The sequence below is a fragment of the Saccostrea echinata genome, unplaced genomic scaffold, assembly GCF_033153115.1.
Source record: "Saccostrea echinata isolate AGI-Se365-2 ecotype Australia unplaced genomic scaffold, CSIRO_AGI_Sech_v1 ptg000046l, whole genome shotgun sequence".
NCBI classification, from domain to species: Eukaryota; Metazoa; Mollusca; class Bivalvia; order Ostreida; family Ostreidae; genus Saccostrea; species Saccostrea echinata.
The window spans coordinates 3,722,501-3,743,331 of NW_026889795.1; the positions used below are offsets into that span (position 1 = coordinate 3,722,501).

The following is a 20,831-nucleotide window of genomic DNA, read 5'->3' on the forward strand; positions in this document are numbered from 1 at the left end:
CCCACAATGGCCAGTTTAAAAAGTTAATGTTGGTTAAATAATGAAGGAATATGAGCATGTTGACCTCCAATGTGGAGGCCAACGGGAAATAACTCTTGCTAATTTGGGCCTACTGAAAATGATCTATTACAGAAATTTTATTTAGAGAAATCTGTAAAATTAATATCATTCAAGTAACTTTTGAAATATCTAACATTGAATTTTAAGCAGTTTGACTCACATTGATAGAATAATCTACTTTTAGCTCTGGCGATGAAAGAGTTCACGAAATTTTATTTGAAGTAAAAAATGTAAGCTTCCGTTGTTTCAGGTCAGTAGGTCCGATCTTTGCCTTTGGACTTGCAGGAATTTCGAGCGAGTGTGTGTGTATGCAAAATTAATAACTTGTACGATTTTTGTTTCGGATTAATAATCAAAAGTTTTCTAAATTCACTATTACATATTAGAATATATATTTAATATGTTGAGAATTATATCATTACATTGTAAATACAATAAATGACGTTTTATATTCAGTATTTGGTAAAAAGATTCTTGTGTAATCTAAACGAAGGAAAAATTCCGTGTACGATTCCCTGTTAAGGCATATGTCTTGATCAACCAGACGCTCTGGTGTTGTAAAAACAGTGTATTATTGGAATTTGGAATTATTTTGATTATTGGAATTTGGGGTTTTCAAGAAGGAAACCCTTAGTTAGACTAATTTAGACAACTAACAAGAATTTCTATTGTTTATTATGTTTAGAGTGACTAACTTAGTCAACTAACATGAATTTTCTCATAAATATTGGGTTAGTCCATACTATCTTTGACAACTAATATGAGTTTTCTTCATAATAACTGGCTGAGTTGAAACTCAAGGAATGATTTCAACATCCCTGTCATTCATACCTTATTTTTTGTTAAAGTCATTTTAAATTTTATTTTTAATTTCCATTTGATTATATATTAGGTATTTTATTGTATTTAAAGGTGTTGATTGTGCTGGTGTTCTTTTTTTTAATGTATTTTATTTTGTTTTGTTGACTTAGTCCCAGGGCTTAGTCAGTCTCCCTTTGTGTCAACAGGATTAGTTGGCGCACGCATAATAGGGGGGTTAGTCATGCCAGACACAACTAACCCTAATGGGGCTATACACATGTCTCGCTGATCCAATGTAAAGAACGCACCAAAGACAACATATATCCGATTTTCAATTACTATCCAAGCACTGTACTACCAAAGATTACATAACTCCACACAAACTAGCATAAATCTTACTTCCATCACTGAATTCTATAGGCTAACGTTACCCTTCGAGGTTAATCTTTGGCATTTCCACCACGCTGATATTTTCACTAACCTTGCTGTTCTCTCTGAACGAGACACCAAGAACATAAAAATTTGTTTAGATACGTCATACGATCAGTCGTTCTGGAGAAGAAGTCGAAAATGTGAAAAGTTTACAGATGGACGGACAGGCGGACAGACAGACGGACGGACAAACGGACTACAGACAAAATGTGATCAGAAAAGTTCACTTGAGCTTTCAGCTCAGGTGAGCTAAAAAAAGTCAGCAAGAGCTAAATAGAAAGGAAAAAACCTACGCAATCAAATATAAATTAAATTTTGGGAAAACACATCATATAATGCATCTCATAATTATAATTATTTAAATTGATAGATATCTGCATGTCCACTTCGGCATTTCAGTTGCGATTGCTAAAAATGGGTTACTTAATCAACTTTCTGCAAAATCATCTGATTGGTTGAGAGATATTTACCCAAATACACATGTAAATTAGTGAGGTCATATCATGTCACAAGTCATTTAGAATACTTGTTTCCTACTGTATCTGAGATACAGGGCGGGGCCTGGCTCGAGCTACATGTATCACTCTCACCTTAAGCCCTGCCCTGTATCTCCGATACAGTAGGAAACTTGTACTCTAAACAGTCAGGGGTGAGACTGAAATCCGTCATTTTTGAAAAATGATGGATAATCGTCATATTTACTAACTACGTATTTTCGTCATTTTTGTCAATATGACTTACTATCGTCATATTTTCTTTTTCAACTTAATTCTTCTATCCTGGTTACATAAAAGCGAAATTTGAATTCACCGCTGAAAGAAGAGTGTTTACGCAAGTTTCATTTCATCCGGGTCACTAATTACTGTCGACCACGTGCGTTAGAACATCAACATGGAAGGTGAAAGTTATTATTTAGCTGTAAAATGTCGAATTTTGGTAGAACTAATTCGCCATTTTTACATGGCTTTTAGCCCTATAAAAACAAATAGTACACCGTCTGGAAGAATACGTACTTGTAGAGAAAAGTCTCGACAAAAAGTTAAAGCCATAAAAAAGTAGTGCGCCCCGTAAAACAAGCGAGATATTTCAGTGCACCCAGACCCTCCATTTTGAAAAAAGACGGAATATCGTCATTTTCGTCTTCTTTCCTATTTAATGCAAATAAATTGACAAATAACTCTTCCACTCTTATTTTTTGCTTGGGAAATTTATACTGTCAACATAACCAGTATTGTAGTCAACTGTATTAGAGAAATGAAGTTCGTTTACGATGTTTTTTGTCCTTTTTTCGGTTGGTGGATCTAACATTTTTCAAAGAGAGGTAACTCGGTATTCTATAAACACTCTAAATTTTTATGACTGTTTTTCGTCATTTTCTTAAAAATGACGAGTTAAAGTCATAATAAAAATTTTATTTTATGGCTTAAAATCGTCATTTTAAAAATGACGGATTTCAGTCTCACCCCTGACTGCTAAATATAACTTGTGCGCTAAATGGCGCAAGGCCACAGCCCAAAGTGATCCCTGACAATGCACTAAATACAGCAATTATGCAGACATATATTTGAAGAAAACGAACGACAATCCATCGTTTGTGTACATCGGACGCCATTTTGCCGCAATGCATGATGGAGCCAAAAACTTCGTTTTCAGAGTTCACGCCATTTTTGGAGATCGTCTAGAATGATAGAATTAACTAAATTTTGTGTAGGTGCTATGACTATAAATGCTGTATGTAGAATCAACACAAAGTAACATACGGTAATGTATGTCAAATTTACAAAGTTTGACAAGAATCAACAGAATCCAGATAATTCTACTTCCTTGTTCGTAGGTTATTTATAATCTATCGTAAACAAACCAAAATACGGGTTCTGTCCTTATTTCACCAACTACTTCAGAAATGTGGCTGTGTGGCTCCCTAAATAATGCTGCCTTCTAGTTCTACAGTGAATCAATTCGCTTGTATCCGTAGGCCCCTATCCGTCACTTCTTCGTTTCGATTTTGACCTTTTTGCAACATGATTTCAAGTATCTCGATCCCGATGTTTATTTACCCTTTGCTGGTAACGCATATGTGCACGCACGCACGCACGGATTGAGTAAGATATGCATAAGAAGATGGGTGAACAAGGCGTGCAGAATGCCTATAGCTTCAGATATTTAAAAATCGTATTCAATTTGTGAATTAAGTATTTAAAGGAAAGTTCTCATTATTGAAATTTATGAACTTATGATCAACAAAACTTTTCTGAGAAAAAAAGATCTCGGAAATTTTTTTTTCATTTATTAAAAAATAAAATGTTATTTATTCGTGGGATTGGAACCCTTGCAATAAAAATCCGGAGTATCATACTGATTTGAAACTAACACGCTAACCACTACGCTACACAGACCCTTGACTTAATGGACTTCAAGTATTTCTCGGAAAGATGCGAATGCTTTGTCATAAAAGTGTACTTTTAAGGTATAGTGGGTCTTTGCTCCATGTTTTTGTAAGCAAAAAATATATATTTTTATGCAAACTTTTAGGATTAACTTTCAAAAAAATGGAGCGAAGACCCACTCATATCGAAAAATTTTGTTAATTAAAGTATGAGAAAATGATCCTTTTGTGTCCTCTTTAGTGTGTGTATGCTATTTCATAGGCAAATAATTTCAGTCTTTGTGAGATTTTTGTAAATTGTAGAGATTTTACATAAAGTATACTTTAGCGTTAGATGAAATATCAAAGAAAATTTTGATATAATTAAGATTTTATTTTTCACTTCATGTTTGTCGCACTGTAGGTACTTCGCCCGCCTTGTTCACCCATCTTCTTTGAGAATAATATAAGAAACATTGCAGAATTCATGTTCAATACATATGCCACTGAAATGTGGACCAATAACCACCTCCACACTCTAAAATTAAAAAAAAAGTTCATTTCCCCGCCAATCACATCAACATTAATTTCGTTCTATGATTTGCAAGCAGATCGTATTTTTTCGCAATTTAAAAACCTTCTTAATTAAGTCTATATGATTAAATCATATTTGTTAAATATAGAACCATCTTCAGGTTATGGAAGCGTATTGGTGCCACATGATATTTTTTTTAAAAGTGGGAATTTAATTCCAACTTTAAAGTAGGAAAAGCCCCAGATTAAAGTTGGAATTACCAACTTTAGAATTGGAGAAGCCAAGCTTAAAGTTTTAAAAACCACGATTTACGTTGCAAAACGACTTAGGTTGAAAATACAACTTTAAAGTTGGAATTTCCAAGATTAAAGTTGGAATTATCATTTTAAAAAAAATATTACATGGCATCATATAATACGCTTAAATTGCTAACATGTAGTGTAGAAATCTACCCTGGGGGTAGGGCAGGGCTACAACAGGGTTTTAAAGTCTTAATTACATAAGAATATATAGAAGATATCTTTATTAATTCTTCTAGATTCAAGTTAGTTTAAATCATGAGAGTGGAGAGTGGGGCCACAATGGGTGATCTCAGTTTTACATTGGAATACCAGTATATCGAAGAAGTCTTTAAAACATCTTTTTCCAAGTAACAGCAAAGCCATAAATAGGCATTTTGATATGAAAGCATCCACATTTATTTTAAAATAAAATTTTGTTAAAATCATGATCACAGAGAGTAGCTACAGAAATGGACTACATTGAGCAATCAAAGTTTTACAAAGAAATAAATGAGGCCCGTAGCAACGGTTTCAAAAGTGGGGGCAAACTTCCTCCGAAAAAAATGACAAGCAAAAAAAAAAAAAAAAAACAAAAAACAAAAAAAAAAACACTGACCAAAAATAAATACGGGGGGGGGGGGGCTTCCCAAATTATCTTACAAGCAAAAAAAAAAGGTTAATTTACTGTCCAAATCCTTGAATTTGCCTGTGCTCGACCTTAAATATCAAAAAAGTAGGGAGGGCAACCAGCATCTAAAGGAAAATTTACTGTAGCAAAAACTATACTCAAAAAAAGTTGGGTCCCCCCCCCCTACTAAATACAACAATTATGCAGGCGTATATTTGAAGAAAACGAACGACAATCCATCGTTTGTTTACATCAGACGTCATTTTGCCGCAATGCATGATGGAGCCAAAGACTTCGTTTTCGGAGTTCACGCCGTTTTTGGAGTTCGTCTACACTGAAAGAATTAACTATATTTAGTGTAGGTTCTATGACTATAAATGCTGTATGTAGAATCAACACACAGTATAATAAGGTAATGTATGTCAAATATACCATGAGCAATCAAAGTTTTACAAAGAAATAAACGAGGCCCGTAGCAACGGTTTCAAAAGTGGGGGGCCAACTTCCCAAAAAAATCTGACATGAAAAAAAAAAAAAATGGCCAAAAATACAGGGGGGGGGGGCAACTTCCCAAAATTATCTTACAAGCAAAAAGAAAAAAAAACTTATTTACTGTCCAAATCCTTGAATTTGCCTGTTCTCGACCTTAAATATCAAAAGGGAGGGGGGGGGGGTCAACCAGCATCTAATGGAAAATTTACTATAGCAAAAACTATACTCAGAAAAAAGTGGGAGGTCGCCCCCCCCCCCACTAAATACAGCCATTATGCAGGCCTATAATTGAAGAAAACGTTTGTTTACATCGGACGCCATTTTGCCGCAATGCATGATGGTGCCAAAGACTTCGTTTTCGGAGTTCACGCCGTTTTTAGAGTTCGTCCAAACTGATAGAATTAACTATATTTTGTGTAGGTGCTATGACTATAAATGCTGTATGTAGAATCAACAAAAGGAAAATTTACTATAGCAAAAACTATACTCAGAAAAAACTGCCCCCCCCCCCCCCCGCGTTCTACGGGCCTCTAAACATAGGGAAAATCTTTAAAATTCTGCAACGCCATAATTAGTTTTACTGATAGAGAAGCATTTTCAAGAAGTGTAAATTCGAGATTGTTCAAATCTATAAAGCAAAGGAGAAAATGTAATAATGGTGGACCGGGAATCGAACCCGGGACCCCTGCACCACTAGTCAGGTGTTCTACCTACCGAGCCATGCAGGCCTATATCCAGGGTCAAACCATTACATTCCTCCCTAGTTAAATTATTGTTGCCCTCGAAGATGCAACCCAAGTTCTTACTTGCCCCTGGCAGGACTTTCACCTGCAAGTCCAGGGGTGGTCAACGGCACCAAGTCACCCTTCTTGTAGGTTGAGGCCATATAGGAAATATCTTGAAAAATCTTTTTCTCAAGAACAGCAAAGCAATGATCAGTCATTTTAAGGAATCACCTTCAGATAGTGAAGATTGAAGATTGTTCAAATCATGACCCATGGTACACGTATAGGTTGGGTCCTCAACAGGGGATCGAAGTTTTACGGTGGAATATATAGGAGAAGTCTTTAAAAAGTTTTCCAAGGAACTGCAAAGTCATTTTTGTGTCGCCTGCCGAGCTTCTGTCTAGCTGTCCGTCCATCCGTCTGTCACACCTTATATCTCGAGAAATGTTAGAGGTATATATGTATATGGATTTGATATTTGATATTTTGCACATATATAGCTTAGCACTATGACTTTTGTATTTTACCATGGTTACCGACCTAGTTATCCTTGAACTTGACCTTTGACCTAATTTTTAAAATAGTTGACAGTGCCAATATACACATGTACAACTTCTTAAATTTTTGACATTTAAGAGGTAAGTCTATGCTATTTAGAATATGCACTGTTTCTCATTAAACATTTTTTGTTCAGTAGTAATGATTATTTGGAAATTATTTTTTGGGTTATTCTTAAATACAATCATGTGCCGATATAATTGGTGTAGGGGTTGACATTTTTAGACCACCTGAACTGGAATTCAAGTCAGCTTTTCTGATCACATTTTGTCTGACCGTCCCTCTGTCTGTAAACTTTTCACAATTTCAGCTTCTTCTCAAGAACTACTGGGCCAATTTCAAGCAAACTTGCCATAAAGCGTCCGTGGATAAAGGGAATTCAAGCTTGTTGAAATGAAGGGCCATGCCCTCTTTCAAGAATACTAGTTACGAATTAGTGAAAATTTAGTGACATATTTTAAAAATCTTCTCAAGAACCAATGTGTCAGAAAAGTTGAAACTTATGTGAAAGTTTCATCATGAAGTGTAGATTCAGGTTTATTCAGATCATGTCCCTCGGGGGAAGGGTGTGGCTACAGTAGGTGATCAAAGTTTTCATTTTTTTTCAAGAAGTACTGGGTCAAAAGAGGTAATACTTATGTGAAAGCTTCATAAATAGCGTTAGTTCAATTTTGAGGTGCTGGCTTGAAAAAGATCCCTCACTGCTTAATGACCCTGAGTGCTAAGTATAGGTCTAAATTTGAAGCCCTCCACCGGCAAGTGGTGACGTCTACTTATGAATGAAAAAATTCTCGAGAGTGACATTATAACAAAAAACAAAATCAATTTTGTTCACATCATGACCCCAGGAGTAGGGTAGAACCACAATGGGCGATCAGTTTTACTTAAGAATATTTGGGGAAATTATCTTCTCAAAAACAGCAATGCAGTGATTAGTTATATTTATATGGATTGATTGATTGATTATTATTGTTTAACGCCGAGTCGGTAATATTTCAACCATATTTCGGCGATCAAATTAAGTGTATATGACCATTTTTGAAGTTTTTGGTTTCTCTAGTCATATTTACATGTATATGGATCATTGCCGTGCATTGTCATGCGACATGTTTTGATGGACGACAATATGCGCAGTTAGGGTATATGTGTATGTACACAATGTCGCCGGCGACAATATGAACAGGACGACAAAATGTACCATCACAATCACGCTGCATGGAGTAGCATGAGACACGTCGATGTGGTTCACACACCAATTACATTCACAAAACTACCAAAAAAAAAACAACAAAAGAAATCTTTAAGCAACAATATATGTGGGGCGACAATATGTACAGTGAGGGTGAGGCACATAATGTCGCCAGCGACAATATGTACATGTGTAACTTTTCAGCCGGCGACAATATGTACCGATGGACGACAATATGTGCAGTGAGGGTAGGTACATATCGTCGCCGACGACAATATGTACAAAACGACAATTATATGTACCGTCACATACCATCTTCACTCCAGTGTCTATTAATGTATGTGCTATGATGAGCTATTTCCTTGTCAAGTGCGGGTCATGACTTTCTTTCTGATAAATGAAAACTGTAAGAATGTTTACCTTTCATATTCAGTTTCCTCAAACAACTCCTTAAAACTGAAATCAGTTTTACGAGATGGAAATTTCACATAAAGTACAAAAAATTTGTTTTCATTAATTTATATTTTTCTTTAAAGTTGAAGTTACCTTTCAGAACCCAAGTTTAGCTAGTCCCCCACCCCCCAATTTTTTTTTTCACCATCAAAATCTGGAGAAAATGATAACTATGAAAAATATTTACCTGTATTTCAATCCAATTTGAAGTTTTTAAACTTCAGTCTATGTTTAAACACCCCTGAAGATCCACCCCACGTCTATAGTGTACCTGTCTTCTCTATCTAAATTTCTATTCAATTCCTCTAATTCTACCCTTAGTTTAAACACCCCTGACAATCCACCCCCGTCTATAAGTTACCTGTCTTCTCTATCTAAATTTCTATTCAATTCCTCTAATTCTACCCTTAGTTTAAACACCCTGACAATCCCCCCCCCCCCCGTCTATAGTTTACCTGTCTTCTCTATCTAAATTTCTATTCAATTCCTCTAATTCTACCCTTAGTTTAAACACCCTGACAATCCCCCCCATCTATAGTTTACCTGTCTTTCCTAGAGTCTGTTGACTTTGATCTCTCCTCTGACCCCGTCTGTCTGTCTGTTTCCTCCTGTGTTTTTGCCTCCTCCTTTTTGCTTTTGTTGCTCCTCCTACAATAAAATCTATCTGTATCTTAAATCCTTAACCACATCACATGAAATCAAATATACTTTTTCCCCCACTCACTCATATCTTATGAAATTTTCTAGTAAGAAACATTTTCAACTTAACTATATATCTACATGTTTTCTTTTAGATATATGCTCTGGACCCCCATTCCATACCTCAGTAAACCTTTAAATATTCCCCCTGGGTCCCCATTCCATACGTCAGTAAACCTTTAAAAATATTCCCCCTGAGTCCCCATTCCATACCTTAGTAAACCTTTAAATATTCCCCTGGGTCCCCATTCCATACCTCAGTAAACCTTTAAATATTCCCCCTGAGTCCCCATTTCGTACCTCAGTAAACCTTTAAATATTCCCCTGGGTCCCCATTCCATACCTCAGTAAACCTTTAAATATTCCCCCTGGACCCCCATTCCATACCTCAGTAACCCTTTAAATATTCCCCTTACATCCCATCCTCCTTGGTCCCCATACCATACCTCAGCAAACTTTTAAATATTCCCCCTGGGTCCCCATTCCATATCTCAGTAAACCTTTAAATATTTCCCCCTGGACCCCCATACCATACCTCAGTAAACCTTTAAAAATTCCCCCTGGACCCTTCTTTTCCTTGGTGAGTTTCTTCTTGGCTTTTCTGGGGTCCTCTGACTCGCTTCTCATGGAGGAATGTCTTGAGGTTGTGATCCCTCCCTGTGTGACCGACCCTCCCTCACTGCTCTCCTTTTCCACTGTAACCATAGCAACAAATCAAGGTTACCATGGAAATACGGAATTGTAACTATGAAAATATGGGTGCTATCAAACAGGCAAATCCACATTACATCGGGTTAAAGGTATCAATGTATAGTCATACAAGAAATCAATACTATCTGAATTTTAACAACCAAAGGACTCAGACCCGAGATGTACATTGCATTGTACAAATATTAGAGATTGATATAACTGAATTTTTTTCAATTTTAGGAGTGTTTTTAACAAATTTCTCTATTTATAAACAGGTCTGCAGATGATATATTTTTGTACAAACATTTTTTTTTTGGTAAAGCAAATATGATACATAAATCATCACGATTTATATTTGAATTATTTCCAGTGTACAAGCAGACTAATATCTAGATTATCTATGAACAAGATATTCATTCCAATATACAAGGTATATTTGCTGCAAAAATAACCTGTTTGCCTGTCAAAAATATAATTTGGTACAACCTTGATAAAATGTTAAACAAACATGTTAGATTCTGCCATTATTTTGAAAATATCTCATGTTATATAGTGCATGATAAGCAAGTTTACTAAATGAAAAGCAAAATTTAATGTGATCAAAATACTCCCCTAATATTATATAACATGCATGCACACACTTGGTCTAATACGTACAAGTTACAAAGCTAATCAATTTTTATTTAATTAGGATCACATTTAATCATGAACTACTGTAAATGTACTTTTTCCCACATGGTCTAAGATTTTCAGCAGAAATTTGTCACTGAGTACTCAAATTTAATTGAAGACATATGGTAGCAAATCCAGGAAATCCAATTAATTTTCTATCGGGGATTACACAAAAATTGTGATTCAATTGAATTATGACCCTGTGGAAAAAAGTATGTTTAAAGTATAATAAAAATCTTAATAATTCATTAGGTATAAAGGCTCTCTAATGATAAAATCCACTCAGTGAGGAATGTCGTAAGAAACTACAGGCCAGATCTACATGTATCTACTAATGATATCCTCCACTCAGTGAGGAATGATATAAGAAACGCCAGGCCAGATCTACATGTATCTACTTTAAAACACTATTTACTCCATGTGTTTAGAGTAAAGTTATCTATTAAAACATTAGATTTCTAGTCAAACTGTATCTACTTACCAAATAAAAAAAAACATTATATATATATATATATATATATATATATATATATATATATATATATATATACTATGTATGTTTTCATTGTTGTTGATATTACTTCTTTTACTTACTCGATATCAGATATCATTTGTCCTGACTTATGTTGTTGTTGTTGTTAAAGTTATACATACATGCTTTAGTTCTGACATATGTTGTTGTTGTCTGTTGAAGTCATACATACATGCTTTATGTGTTCTTTGTTTGTCCTGACTTATGTTGTTGTTGTTGTTAAAGTTATACATACATGCTTTATGAGTTCTTTGTTTGTCCTGACATATGTTGTTGTTGTCTGTTGAAGTTATACATATTTGCTTTATGTGTTCTTTGTTTGTCCTGATTTATGTTGTTGTTGTCTATTGAAGTGATACATACATGCTTTAATGTTCTTTGTTTTGTTTTCAGTTTTGTTTTAGTAACTCAGTATGTTGTTGTTGTCTGCTTCATTCAGTATTTTGTCTGTTTCATTTTCAGTTTGTTTCACTTTCAGTTTTGTTTTAGTAACTATTTTGTGTCTAGATGTCATTTTGCTGTAGTCGTTGATCTTGTTTTTGTTTGTGGACTTCTGTACGTTGCTGTAGAAATCGTACTGCTTTGTAACACGTGTGTGCTGTTTTTGTTGTTGTCATGGTCGTTAATTTTGACATCATATTGTTACAGAATATGGTACACCTTATCAACTTTTGCTTATCTTCTGTCTGCACTGCTGTGCAAGTGCCCCATAAGTGGAATTAAGTGGATCATTCTGATTTTAATCTTCTTTCTAGGCTCAGTGTCCATAATATCTTGGTGTTTTATATTAAAATCAAGAATATAAATATTTAAATGCATGGAACAATATTTGATTAAAAAGAATTTTTTTTTAAAAATCTGCAAGAAAGAGGTGTAATATTCAATACGAAGCATAAGATGTTAAGTACTTGACACATTATATATAAAGCACTAAAAATGACCAACGACACGAACAATAGAAATTGTCAAATTTTCGGGACGCCCTGTCCCTTCCTCAGGACAAAGAAAGTCATAAAAACAAAGGAAATAGAAAAACAAAAAACGGCTAGCACTACTACTAAACTACCAAACACTATTTATTTACAATGTTACATGTTGAATTTGAATTTGATAATCAGTTGTAAAGAAATAAATCCGGACCGCTATGAAATACGTCCGGTCTCTCGGATGTACTCTGGTGAAGTGCGATTTACATAATTGAACGAATTCATTATCGCTAATTAATAACGGCCAAGCAGTAAATCGTACACTGTCTTATTCTCTCAAAATAGCTTAACTTTACATAATAAAAAGAAACCAAAGAAAGATAATTTAGATGTATTATAAATGTAATTTGGAAATGTTTTAGGACTGATTATCGGATAAAAGAAATAATAAACAAAAATGTAAGCAAAAAATCTATGCGTGGGTTGTCCCAGAATTGATAAAGCGAATTAAGGGTAAAGTTAACTCTATATATAGAGAGAATAAACTTGTTTGTTACAATCGGGAATTGGGTCTAGTTCACGTTCATCCTGGTGAAGTCATTTAGTTTGTTGATACCATTAGGGCGGAATGACTTCAGTCTGTGCATCCAGAACTTTTCCTTGCTTTTTCTCTGAGCATAGGTCCAATTCGGATTATCGTCAATAACCACTACTGTCATGTCCTCCCATTTGTCCATTTGTGACCTTCAAGGTTAAAATGTTCCACAACGGGTTCATTGAGTTTCTTGGTCTTAATGGTCGATCTCCCGTTTCCCCAACGTACTGTTTGGAACAAACTTTACAACTGATGAGATATATGCAGTTTTCTGTTTGACAAGACAAATTCCCTAGAATTCTGTAGCTGCGGCCTGTAACGGGGCTTTTAAAGCTGTCTGTGTCAGAGCTGTGCTTACAGAGAAGACATCTTCTGTCAGAGCAAGCTCTAAAGCCTCCATTAGGTAATGGATTGTCCAATCTGGTTCTAACTACCATGTCCTTTAAGTTCCTCGGGCGCCTGTAAGCAGCCAATGGAGGTTTCTTAAAGACTTCTGCCATTCTTTTGTTAGAGTGGAGAATTGGCAGGTTCTTTTTAAGAATACCGCTGAGGTTCTTAAGGACGGGATGGTATGTGGTTACCAGAGTTACCCTGCTGCTATTTTCTTTCTCCTTGTAGAGTAAGAGAGACCGGACGTATTTCATAGCGGTCCGGATTTATTTCTTTACAACTGATTATCAAATTCAAATTCAACATGTAACATTGTAAATAAATAGTGTTTGGTAGTTTAGTAGTAGTGCTAGCCGTTTTTGTTTTTCTATTTCCTTTGTTTTTATTACTTCTTAACTTTTTTCTTTGTCCTGAGGAAGGGACAGGGCGTCCCAAAAATTTGACAATTTCTATTGTTCGTGTCGTTGGTCATTTTTAGTGCTTTATATAAAGAGCTAGGTTCACTTTATGCATAAAGTGGCCCTGTCCTTATATCAATTAATTGACTATCACCCTCTGTCCCATTTCATATATCAAAATAAAGTAGAGACTTGGTGCTTTCATTTCCAATAACAAAATTTCTTTTTGAGAATCCAAGCATTGGAAAAGAGGCTTTAAGAAAATGCAATGTTCTTGAATTTTGCAGAAAACATGTGTATTTGACTGCCTTCAGCAAAGAATTAAAATATGAGCACAGCCCACGATCCAAAAATTAAAACATGTTTTGTGATCTTCAGAAACAGATCTTTAGTTATGTAATTGCATATTTTGGATCAGAGGTTGTGCTCTATGTGAAATATTGAAAAAATATGTCAACTTTTGGTCATTTTTAAGGGAATTTACAGGATATGGGGAAAATGACGCATTTTATGACGTCATAATGCATTGACTAGAGAGAAAATTACGTCATGTTCAATAGATACCCGGCCACCAAGGGTCTAAGTTATAAATACTGCATTTTCAACCAAAACTGAGCAGTTTCGATTTTTCAGAAATTCTCAGGGCCAAAAAAGGCCCTAAGTGGCTCTTGCTCTTTCCATCCTTGACCTTGTATCTATTTAGTAGATCCGACACTTCGGTCATCAAAAGACAAAACGACCACCATGTAAGTCAGGACAAATGATTTCTACCAGTACACTGTAGAAACAACCAAAAACACACATATTTAAGCATGTATACAAAACATGAACAACATTAAGGCATGAGTGATCAAGCAGAGGTCTCTGATGAGTCTGTAGCTCTACTGGTTTGTATTTGTAATAAATAAAGAAAAAAATGATAAAGGTAGTACCTGGACTCTAATTATATTTTTTCAGTTTTATATTTGCAGAATTATGATGTTTACTAAAATTCTTCAAAGTTTTTTTTGGAATCAAATCAAAACTGTTGGCAGAGCAGAATTTTGAAACATTTTCACACATTCTCTTTTTAGTAATTATGGCAGCACATCTATATAGAATTATGAGTTTTGACTTAGTCTTCTGCTGTTCCAAGTTCCTTGAAATAAATTTAAATTGTAGAAGGAGTTCTATATTGAAAGAATTCTATACATATTTTTAAATTTTAATAAGTAGCCATTGTAATATTTATTCATGGAAATTAAAAACTGTCAAACACAACATTTTGAACATTTGGTGTACAAAGTAGACATCAATTCAAAGTTTTATTGAAATCAGACCAAAAATGTAGAAGTAGCATTTTGAAAGAACTCAACATAATTATGTTTTTTGGAAATCGTTGAAACATTAATCAAAATTACAACCCAATATCATATTGGTGTAGTATACCTGCATTCCAAGTTTCAATTAAATCAGAAAAGAACTGTAGGTCGTATAAAGTTTTAAAAGATTTTTCACAGAAATCTCTATTTTTAAAATCTTAAAGTTTTATTTAAACTGGATCAAATCTGTAAGAAGAGTATCACTTAGACAACAGTCGCCTTACCATTGCATAAGCTTTACTGGTCTTCAACCAGTAGACCTAGAAATAGAAGATAGCAGAACTCAGACTTATGTTGAAAAGTGCTATAATTTAAAGAAAATAATCAGTGGATCTCAAGTCTTCATGCCTCCTTCCATGTGAAGAAAAAAACAACAGAATTCACATGCAATAAACGGAAGTGAAGTGAAACAATCAATTTAGTCCATGCTGTGGCCCATGACTACCACATCCTCCTTGCCAATTACAGCCTCTTTAGTGCAGCTGCTACTACATGTCCTATTTTGCTCCGTTTTTGACTTCAAACAGAGGTACTTGATTTATCAGACTTGTATGTGAAGGTAAATGTGCACTTGGTTTGAGCTTAAACATGATTTGTGTCTGATCTATCAACATAATATAAAGAGATATGCCAATGCCTAATTTTTCAACATGATATGCAGAAATGAGTCAAACTGCCTGATCTATCAATACTTTTGATGGTTTGTTGTATTTATATTATCTGGTTTATCAAAACCATGAACTGTGAGGAATTTTTCCAATTACAAAATAATAATGTTATTTGAAATACATAAACCTGATTTACTTAGTAAAGGAGATAAGTTCTTTTATTTTGAAAAAAAAAAAACTCTGAGATGGTCCTTTAAATATAGACTACACACAATATATAATGGATTTTTAAAGTACCCTCCCTTTACTTACGTGGATCCATGGTACTGAGTTCCTGAGGGACTGGGTCGTATGATCGATCGACTGCAGCCCTGAAGCTGAGATAAAAGCCCCTCCCTCGTCCAAGGTTGACCCCCCGATGGTAACCCTCCTAACTCTCATGGGAGTCGTCTAGACTTTCCCTACTCTCGTTTGTGTCCCCAGTGGTGACCTGAGCCAGATTCTCCAAGGTTGGAATGTGGAAGATCAAGGGGTTTGTCCACTGTGGGTAAAACATTTATTCAAATTAAAAACACACTGCTGCCATGTGACGATTATTGCAGTTCATTTAAGAAATAAACAACAATGTTAAAAAATTCTCTGGGAAATGAACTTGGTAGGGCACGTGATCAAATTCTTTGAAGCCCGAAGGGCTTCTCAGAAGATTTGATCACGTACCAACCAAGTTCATTTCCCAGTGAACTTTTTAACATTGTTGTTTATTACTTTTTTTTTACATTTGAGACGAATATTCTGAAAAGAACTGCATTTATTACACGAACGGCCCGCCGTATTGCTATGTTGTGACGCGCAATGACCTAGCAGCTGTTTGGTCTTGAGAGTTCGCCTCGCTCCAACATTTGAATACTTACATTGATGTTCAGCAGTCCAGTTCAGGAAATGTCTGTTCATAATGAAAAAACCATGGTCGCTACTGAGAATAATCTTATTATATATAAATAAATATTATATATATAATAAATATTATTATGGTATGAGTTCTTAATATATGAAATCAAAAGCGGTGGTATCGTCTTCAGTTTACCTACCTTCAAAGGAATTTCTGGTTAAAAAGGTAAGCGTGATTTTAGGCTAATTAAAAACATTCTTCACACTGAAGAAAGAACTAATGATTATTTGTTGAACGAAAAAAAATATATGTTTCAATAATTTTATCTTTTTCGTCGCTTTAACGGCTTCGAAGTTCCAAAACCAGTGTCACCATGACAGAAATATATACACAAGATATCATCTCGCTGTGTGATTCGGTCACGCCATGACCTCTGACCCCTAATAAGTTCTTACAAAATTGAACATATTTTCTCTTTAATAGGTTCATCTAAGAAAAATATTTGCAAATGTAAATAATTGTTATTGAGAGGTTATTGTGTTCCATGCATGATACGTCTTTCAGAATAATTATATATTATAAAGGAATGAAAAGTGAGGATTTTATTTGTTCAAGGTCTGTTACCAAACTTTTTGTAAGTCAAAAGTTTGTAAGAGAATGTGTGTATAAATCTTAAGTATACTTAAGATTTTCATTTTATTCTAGAATAAACACCATAGAACTTAATTTTTGTTTGTTTCTATTTCCCCAGTAATATCTATACAGAGAGAAAATTAAGAAACAGTGAGAGATCTGTATGAATATGTCCAAAAAAGACAGCTGTTTACTCTCATCTAAAACTGAATTATAAGAATTAGGCTATAAGATTCAATATACAATATTTATAAGATTTAACTGAGCAAATTCAATAGATATCTGTAAATTGTCAATTATTATGGTAATTGATTGTTACATTATTAAGTAGGCTCTATCATAGTAAGGGTCATTTCGAACAAACACATCAGATAGATATATGCTGATAAAATTAAGACTTGTTAGTTGGTAAGTTTATGCTTTAGTTGTTTAATTAAGACAGTGTTATTTCACATAAATAACACAGTGATATTCCATACAGATTTATCAAAATGTTATTTCATACAAATTTAACGTTATTTCATACAGATTTAATCAGCGAAGTGTTATTTCATACAGATTTAGTATGTTATTTATCATCCAAGTTTCAAGTGTCTTTGTATTATATAAATGTCTACTACAGTGTAACATGCTTATACTTGGTTTCTTATGAATTACTGATTTATTCCCATAGTTTTCAATGTTAGTAAAAGGATTACTATGAAAACATGATTTGTTCAACTCAGCCTAATCTATTAACTTGATTACTCAGTTCAAACACTATTAAAATATTCTTAAATAATTTCACTTATAATTACATCTTTTATTCAACACATTAATAGGTCTTTTTCATGCAATCATGCATTTTACCATGTCTATCGACTGAAGTTTACAGTTATTTGCTACCTTGATTTTGTCACACATGACCTACATTAAAATTTTACTGTTAACAGGGTCATTTTTACCACACAGAAGAATACATTAGACATAAGAAGTATGTTACTATGATACACAGGGGGTGGGGGGGGGGAGGGGTATACAGTCATTACCAAAGACCTGTGACCTAAATTCTGTCAAAACTTAATGAAATTCTCTCATTTTCACCCTTTAAGAACAGTGTTCTATTAATCCTCCCGTTTTTATGACCCTTAAGAACGGTGTACTATTAAAGAATAGTTTCAATAATGCAGGACATTTTTATATTTTAAGAAGGTTCAAGATACCACTGAGTTTTATAATACTTTAGGAAGGTTTAATATTACTTAGGGAAAGTTCCTAAATTGTATACTTTTGGATAATTAATCATATATCAAAAATATTTTATCATCTGTTGCGATAGTATTTTGGAAAACTTTTGATTCAATTTGTTTCTGTCACCAAAGCGTTTGAAACTTTACTTGGTTATGTTTTCATTTACATAAAAAATTGTGGGCTAGTTAATTTGAGGTATGGGCTAGTAATTTTTTACTGATCAGTAGCCCCTGGGCTAGTGGGTTTTCCAGAAAAATTTCAACCCCTGAATCTTTCAGAAGATTTTATGGACAGTACTGGGAAAAGGTTTCCCTATGACAATTCTGCATGTATAGTTCCTGTATAGAGAAAGCTCAACAAAATATTTCAAAATGTCAGACACTATAATAACACACAGCTTCTTTGGTTATAACTGTTATGTAGGAGAGGATACATACTAATACGCTGGCCATGCTTTGGTAAGGGAGGTAACGTGAGGCTCGAGGTCGACTCCGGGAATTTCGGCTCAACAGAGACTCGGCTGACCCGACCCGCTTCAGACTTCCTGAACCCGATGCACCACCTATAGTTATAGTTCTAAATTATACTGGAGGTCTGTACCTGTGCTGCCACCTACAGTTATAGTTCTAAATTATACTGGAGGTCTGTACCTGTGCTGCCACCTACAGTTATAGTACTTAATTATATTGGAGGTCTGTACCTGTGCTGCCACCTACAGTTATAGTGCTTAATTATACTGGAGGTCTGTACCTTGCTGCCACCTACAGTTATAGTTCTAAATTAAACTGGAGGTCTGTACCTGTGCTGCCACCTACAGTTATAGTTCTAAATTAAACTGGAGGCCTGTACCTGTGCTTCCACCTACAGTTATAGTTCTGTATTAAACTGGAGGCCTGTACCTGTGCTTCCACCTACAGTTATAGTTCTCAATTATACTGGAGGATGCAAACACATTTTGGTCCAAGACTTTTCCTAAAATAAAATCTTTTCAAGTAGGATCCTTCAATATGTACCTTCTGAATCACTGTTGAGTGACCAATCTTCAAATGAGGCATTTTAGTTTTGTTTCCTATGTTTCCTAGGTTCTATATTACACTGTACTTTGTAATATATAGAAAATGAACCCTACCATAAGTAGCTGAACTATGACATTTAGGATGACAACATTTACAGGGCTTTAGGGGGATAATGTTCCATTTCAGGAAACATTACTTGGATCGTGCTAAATGTTAATACAGTCACTTGCTACATACAGACAAACAAAGCCGGTAACACACCTGAATAACAAACCTTATCTTATAATTAAGCATTCATTTTTATCAACCACCTTTTTTTTCTTCATCTCTTAAATAAAAAGTCACTCACGAATGTATAAAATTGTGAATGTAGTAAAAGTTCCATTGTGCGTTTGTGCAAGATTAAATAATTTAAATTGATATACCTTGTATTATACAATGTACGTAAATGATATTCTACAAATTGTATCTGGTATATCAACTGTGCATTAAGTTATAATGTATTATTTCTTTGAAAATCTCTGCTTCTGGGGATCTAGGTGGCAAAGAAAAAATATAAAGTTGTTATAAGCAAGAGTATTTAATTATTCTAATTAAAACTTAAAATTAACATTATTATTAGTAATATCTAAATATCAACATCACAGATCCTCACATTTAATTTTTTATTTTATGAAGATACTTTTAACCAATCCTCAAAAATTCAATAAAATGTCATTATTACTTTCAAATGATTTTTTTTCTGTTTGTTAAATTTTTCATGCCAGAAAAATGACATTTTTTGAGTGCAAAAAGGTCAAATAATTGACCATGTGAAGTAATTTGAAATCTTTTTGCTGTCACAAATTTTAATGTGTCTAATCAAGATGAAATAAGACTTGTATTCCCATAATTTATTTGAATAAAATATATTAAAGGAAAAAATTTAAAAAATTTACTAACGTGTTAGACGTAATAAAAGTGCAAAAAGGTCATACTAAATGTCATACTAAATGCTCCGTAGCACCAAAAGAAGCGCATTGACCCCTCATTTTTTATTTTGATTTTTAATCACGCTATGTGTGTAGATTCTAAAAAATATACTTGTCAATGATATACTTGATAAAAAATTCTCATTGCTTTTGAGAGCAGGTTCCAACCTCCTTAAATCATAAACGATTAATGCAATTTTCAGTGACGTCATACATGTAAGTGGTCGACGTTCAATACATTCAATACATGTACTTATACCGTCGAGGTTTGAAAAAATAAACCATTTTATGTGTTTTAAATTATGTGTTATAGATCATGATCAGTCACACAATTAAATGTCAATAAGTATTAAGATATCATTTTAAAACTTTTATTGGTATGTAAACATCTTATTAAATCTACATTAAAGCGCTTTGTGTCTTATAGGAATTGATTACAAGACCAACCCCTATTCATATCCCGATAAAACTTTTAAAATGATACATAATTTCTTCAATCAAATCAAAACTGGGGGGTCATCTTTTGGTGCAACGGTGTATTTAATATGATCTTTTTGAACTTCAATCGCAATTTGCACATGAATTACTTTTCTGCGTTTTTTCTCTAACTTTCTTTTCATCTGAATCAGTGAATGACTCAGTACACCAAACACACTTTGAAAATGTTGACCAAAAAAATCAATAATCAATTATTTGACCTTT

General features: G+C 34.2%; 1 pseudogene; it reads right to left on the bottom strand.

Annotated features, from left to right (window-relative positions):
• Positions 1-15,830, bottom strand: part of LOC133201952 (uncharacterized) — a 29,998-nt pseudogene extending 14,168 nt beyond the window's left edge.
• Positions 15,831-20,831: the final 5,001 nt, after the last annotated feature.